We start from the raw sequence: 7,013 nt of genomic DNA, 5'->3' as shown, positions 1-7,013 counted from the left end.
GTGTTTGGTGGGAGGGTGAGAACTACTGAATTTCTAAAGATAGCAGTGACAACGTCATCAGTACCACGCACTCTCTGGCAGTGTGACCTGGTCACTCCCCCATCTAGAGGTACACTTATTTCTCTCTCAAATCTATAGCCACTTCGATCTCTAGAATATGGTGGAAATTGTGTTGTGCAAATCCAGGGGTCGCCTTTAAATGGCTGGCTGCTTTTCTTTCTTACCTTTTTTAACGCATATGAATGTAGAGCTCCCTCTCGGAGCCCCATCTCCAGGCTCACAGAATGCCACACCACATGAAAAGACCATGGCGTCAGCACTCTGGTTGACAGCCCCAGCCATGGTTGCGGCAAAGAGCCATCTTCTTGGCCATGTGTTCCAGCTGAGCTATCAGACACAATTCTAGAAACAACTGCCTATAACTTTATCAAAGATCTCAAGAGAGACCTCCAGCAGAGCCCAATCAGCTCACAGAATCAGAACAAAACGCTGCTGTTTAAGCCACTAAGTGTTAGGGCGATTTTAATGGTAGGTAACCAGAACAATCCTCTGCCCCAGTGTGGTAATTCAGGAGTCCAGGATCTTTTTTGTGACTATTTCTGACATACGACAACCAAAGTCAGCATAAGAAGGAGAGTGAACCAGGTGTGGTGGTGCGTGCCTGTAATCCCAGAATTTTGGAGGTTGGGCCAAGAGGTTGAAGAACAGCCTTAGCAACATGGGAGACACTCAGTAATTAGCAAGGCCTTGTTTCCATATAAAATAAAAAGTAAGAAGGGCTGGCAGTGTATCTTAGAGGTAGAATGCCCTGGGTTCAGTCCTTCAGTCCTCAAGAAAACACACACACACACACACACACACACACACACACACACACACGTGTGGATGACAATGCAAAGAGTTTTACAGTAAGGTCTAGAAGAAAGCACATTATTTCTGTCCACAATGTGCAGACTGAAAATCAATCAGTGACGCTAACCTATCTGCACGGAAGCTGGGAGCTATAGTCTTTCTCTGAGCCTAGAAGGAAAAAATAAATGGTGGTGAAGAAATTGCATTTTCTCCACCACAATATTCTCTTAAAAGACAAATCTTGAGCCGGGCGTGGTCATGTACACTTGTAATCCATACTTGGGCGACTGAAACAGAAGGATCACAGGTTTGCAGCCAACCTTAGGTACTTAGAGAGGTCCTTCGCAACTCAGCGAGACCCTGTTTCAAAATAAAAAATAGAGCTGGGGGTATAGCTCAGAGGTTGAATGCCCTGGGTTCAATCCCTAGTACCACAAAAAATAAATATAAATAAATAAATAATTAAGTAAAACTTATCTCTTCACTTAAAAAGTGTCCTGAAGAAATTTTATCTACACCTTTTACTATATACAAATTTTAACATAAAATGGATAGGATACCTAAATGTCAATTCGAATCAAAACACAAAAGTGAAACCAAAGAAACCCTTCCGGAAAAATGTAGGAAAAATCTTTGTGATTTGGGGTTAGGCAAATATTTCTGAGAAATGACTCTAAATGTACAATTTATTAAAGCAAAAATTGATAAACTATACTCCATCAAAATTAAAAACCTTTGCTCTTCTAAAGGAACAATTCAAAGTATAGAAAGCAAGCCACAGGCGCAGAGAAAATATTTACGAATCATACTTATAAAGGACTTGTATCCAGAATATGAATAAAGAACTCTCAAATCTCAAAAATAAGAAAAAAAAAATCCAACTTTAAAAACGAGCAAAATATTGTGCTACCCCACCACAGAAGGTATATGCATGACAAGGTATAAAACTATGTTCAATATAATTTTTCACAAATGCAAATTAAAATCATGATGAGAGCCGGGCGTGGTGGCGCACGCTTGTAATCCCAGCAATTGGGAGGCTGAGACCAGAGGATCATGGTTCGTGGACAGCCTCAGCTACTTAGTGAGGCCCTCTGCAACTCAGTGAGACCCAGTTTCAAAATAAAGAATAAAAAATAGGGCAGGGAATGTAGCTCAGAGGTCAAATGCCCCTGGGTTCCATCCCCAGACCTGAAAAAAAAAAAAATCATGATGAGATACCACTACATATCTTAGAATGGCTAAATTTTTTTTAAACTGACCATTTTGTGCCTGGAAAAGATGTGGAGCAACCTGAACTCTCACACACCACTGAAAACTAAAATTATAAAATTACTTTATAATACAGCACAATGGCTTCTTAAAATGCCAAATATGTATCCCCCATATGAACATCTCTTCTACAACTAAAACCTCACCCAAGAGAAAGACGAGAAAATGTCTAAAGACTTGTATGCTAGTGTTTAGAGCATTATTTGTAAGCACTCAAAACTCAAAAAGACTCACTGATAAAAATATCCATCGACATGAATATGGACTAGATAAGAAAACTGGTGTTTCCTTAAATTATACTACCACTCAGCAATAAGAGAAAGAAAGCAAATGAAATACAAAACAGTACAGATGTATTTCAAAATAATTATATAAGTGAAAGAAACTGGTCCAAAAAAGAGCACATAGTATATTATCCCATTTGTGAAAAATTCTAGGACACGTACAGTAATCCATCGTGATGGAAACCAGATCAGCTCCTGGAGGTCAGTTAGGAGCAGGGAGCGTCAGGTGGGGGCAGGGGGGTCACAGAGCAGCGCAAAGAAACGTTTGAAGGTGACTGAATGTGTTACCTTTCTTGATTGTGATGGTTTCATGTGCGCATAACTAGGTCAAAATTTACTAAGCTGTGCGCTTTAAATGTGTGCCATTTATTGTACGTCAATTATGCTTCAATAAAACTTTTAAAAATTAATTTATGAAACACAGGTGTAGCATAATAGCCAATACTCTCCCCCTTGAACACCCATGGACTTCCCTGGCAACAGGCCTTCGTCCACTCTGCTAAGTGTTTTCCCTACCTTCTTATTCATAAGTGGCTCCTTGTCTAAGCTCTGTTAGTCTGTCGGAGGTGACAACCTGAAGAAGAGACAGCTGTCTTTGCTTTGACCAGAAATTAAACACTAGAATCGTCCTCAGAAGGCAAGTGAGAATGTTCCAGTGTTTCTTTTGTTTGCCTTCCTTCCTTATAGGGTCTTTCTTTAAAATATATTTTTATTGGTGCATTGTAGTCAAACATCACAATGGAATACAAGACTTGTTAGGATATCCAAGTACACATTGTCCAATCAACCTTTATCCAAGACCCTTATAGGGTCTTGATGAGACACCATGACGGGGATAGAGAGAGACACACTTTCTTATGTAACCCGACACTGAAACACTACGAATTGCATTATCTGGAACTTTATATCTTAATAAGTTAAGTGATTCAAGGTAAATACTTTTCTTTTCCCTTTATTGACCTTTTTAGCCTATGTCACAGTTAAGAGTCTTTGTGCTGCAAGTCACACAAATTCCAACCCCAAACAGCTGGAGCTATAATGGGAATGTGCTGGCGAAAGCCAATTTACAGTCCAAGAATATTTCTGGTTATAGGAATGGTTTGATCCCAAGACTTTTTACAATGTTCTCGAGGCCTCGGCTCTATTTTTCTGCATTTCTCCCAGCTCCGTCCTCCCTGATGTAGCCTTTCTGGGTGTTTTCATCTTTATATCACCAAGGTGGAGTTATTCTGATGACACCTGCTGAAGAGGGGAAGTGCCCGGAAAGGGACTCGAGTCCCATCTCTTTGCTCCTCACTGGGCCAAACTGAGTTGCACGCCCATTCTTTGTTTCAGGGACCATCACCAGATGGCAAGACAAAATGCTCTTTGCTACCTAATTCCTTAACACTGGCTTCACGTCTTGTTAGTTTCAAGCGTTTATGAGGAAGAACAACACGACCGTGGTCGTGAGGTAGAAAGTACTTGTGGCAGATTTTGCGGCCTCTTGCACATAAATTGCTTGTGACGCCCCTGCATTGGTTCAACTACAAAATCATCAGAGACCGTGTTGTGTGACTGTAGTCTTACTACAGACTTTGTGAACTGTGATGTCTATCTTGTGAGCAGTACTAACAAGCAATTAAAAAGGAAAACAAACTCAGACATATTATATCTGATCAAGTCTGTTTTCCCAGAAGGAAGTGATTTGGTTATCTTTGTGAAAACAAAAGTCTGTCATTTCTTCTCTCCACCAAACTGCTTAGCCGTATGCTTAGAATTCAAAAGCCCTGTGTGTTTCCAAATGTTCTGGATGAAAACCAATAAAATTCCCTTTGACATGAAAGTAGAGTCTCCCGTGAGAACACTCCCCTGGGAACCTTGTGGAATATTTAATTTTTTGCATTTATTGATATTATAAATATGCTTAGAGTACCAGAATAATTAACTTGATTTATCAGTGCTGGAATCTAGTTAATTTTCTCCTTTTATTTCTCATGTAGTAAATGAAGCCACTCATTAACTGGTTCCATTCTTGAATAATCTTCTGCTCTCTAGAGATTATCGGCTCAAAAGGGCAGAGTTTCTGCTAAGCGACGGCTTTTTTGCTTTCATCTTTGTGTCTTTAACAGCAAAGATAGACTTTTCTTTGCCTAGAACAACCCCATCCCATCAACTGAAAACTGCATTACCATGCCTGACCATGGAAGCCAGTGCCATTGCTTGGGGGTGCTTTCTAGGACACATCTAGTTTCAATCCCCAGTTATATTTAGAATAAATTGAATTCAGCTTTTATCTCAGTAAAGTCAGCTTTAGTTGTATCCAAGTGTAAATGTACCCAAAATATGGGTACAAGAGCAATAAATGGGTTACAGAAAGAATCCTTGGATCTATACAACAAAACCACTATGTGAATATGCAATAGGTATCTTCTACTGGAATACATATGAAGATAGAGGAGGGTGGGAAAGAAGAAAGGAAGGATTAGAGGAGAGAGAGAGAATATGGAACACTGATTGTGGTTCTTTAATACACGTTCCCAAATTCCTTGGCATTTCCTTGAGATGTAGGGTCTGTGTACCCTTGAATATAGCAGGGTCTCTGGCCTGCAGACTGATGGAGCGACGTGGAAGTGATTGTACACCCAGGAAAGCATCTCAAAGTCAACACAGTTCATGGCTGGTCCTCTTGAGCCACTGGCCTTTGGTGCTGTCTGCATGTAAAAACTCTGAGGTCCTCATGCTAGGAGAAAGCAGTCTACCTGAGCAGTCCTCATGTAATTACAGTGATGTACAGCTCCAGCAGATGTACCAAGAAATAGCCATAATCAGTGGTCAGACACATGAAAGGCAAGGCCCCTAGCAGATATCTGCTGCCAGCCATCATTGTCCCCTAACTTCTGTGTCATTACAGCTGAGCCCCAAGTACAGGGAGCAGAGTTCATCCATCTTCAGTGTATCCACTCTGAATTCTTGACCATAGAGTCCAGAAAGATGTTGAAATAGATATTTGAAGCTGCTAAACTGGTGTGTGAAGCAAAACAAATATCATGATGTTAATAGTAGAGGAATAAGCTTCTAAAAGGAAAATAATCAAATAGATAAAATATATATGAAAAAAATTAAATCCTGTCATTTGCAACAAAATAGATGGACCTCGAGGACATTATATGAAGTAAAATAAGTCAGACACAGAAAGACAAGTACTGCATGGTTTTTTTCATATGAGAAAGCTAAAAATGTTGACCTGAATATAGAATAGTGATTACCGGAGATTAAGAAGGGGTGGGGGAGTGGATAAAAGGAGGCTAGATTAGATTAGTGTGTGCTGTATGCATGCATCAAAATATCACACTGAACTGCTCTAATTGTGCAATTGATATGCATAAAATAAAATATTTTAAAAGATCTATATTGGGCACATGCTTGTAATTTCAGCATTTGGGAGGCTGAGACAGGAGGATCATGGTTCATGGACAGCCTCAGCTACTACTTAGTGAGGCCCTTTGCAATTCAATGAGACCCTGTTTCAAAATAAATAATAAAAAAATAGGACTGGGGGTGTATCTCGGAGGTAGAATGCCCCTGGGTTCCATTCCCAGGATCACACACACAAAAAATCTATATTGGGCCATCAGCCAATATCCTCTTTCCATTTTTGCTATCAATACCCAATTGTGCCTGTTTTTATTAGGTTTTTGAGCTGAAAATTAATTATAAGAAATTGGAACTCCTGGGAGTACTGTAATTTTGCTTTCTGTGTGATACTAGATATTAAGGGAAGAATCATTCATATCCACTGGTGAGTTTCCACTGAAGATGGACAGGTATTACTTAACACAGTAAATCAAAAGGGCACAGAAAATGCCATCAGAAAACATCTTCTAAGGACTTATTTAAGGTGACTCTTCTTTGGAAGCTCATTTTCCCATGTCTCTATTAAAGCTTCATCAGCCAAAGACCACCAGACCCCAGCCTGTGCTCTGACAAAATCAGATATATTTATTTGCAGCAACAACACAGGATGCAGAGAAACTATGATGTGCTGGCAGTTCCATCCTGTCCCTTCATATCCAGCTAATGCAACACAGTTTCTGGGCGCGTCCTGGCCGAAACAAAACAAAAACAAAACCCAGTGATCCAAACACAATTTCAAGTAGCTGCCATCTTGTTTTGATGTATGTCAGACAGTGGACGAGATTCATAATCTTCCGTACTATTCTTAGAAGCCTCCCGTTCCTCCTCTAACTCTTCCAGGCATACCTCAGTTTCTCCAGCAACCACTTTCTCTTCAAATTCATTTGCCCTTGGGAGCGTGCATTCTGTTTGCTCCTTGCCTCGTGGTAGGGAGCCTGCTGTGTGCGGGAGGCCTGCGCTTGTCCAGCTGTGCCAGTGTCTGTATGCGCGGGTGTAATTCGTGGGTGATGGATTAGTAAGTCCGCTTGACCACAGATGGAAAGCTGCAGAGTACAATCAGCTTTATAGGTAATAAAGGTGAGAGACAGAGACAGAGAGAAGAGAGATGAGAGAGGAGAGAGAGGAGAGACTGGGGATTGGACCCAGATTCTCTCTACTTCTAATCGACACCCCCAGACCTGTTTTATCTTTTTATTTTGAAACAGGGTC

Source organism: Muscardinus avellanarius (assembly GCF_963383645.1).
Source record: "Muscardinus avellanarius genome assembly, chromosome: 12".
In the NCBI taxonomy this organism is placed as follows: Eukaryota; Metazoa; Chordata; class Mammalia; order Rodentia; family Gliridae; genus Muscardinus; species Muscardinus avellanarius.
This window is presented reverse-complemented; position numbering follows the sequence as displayed.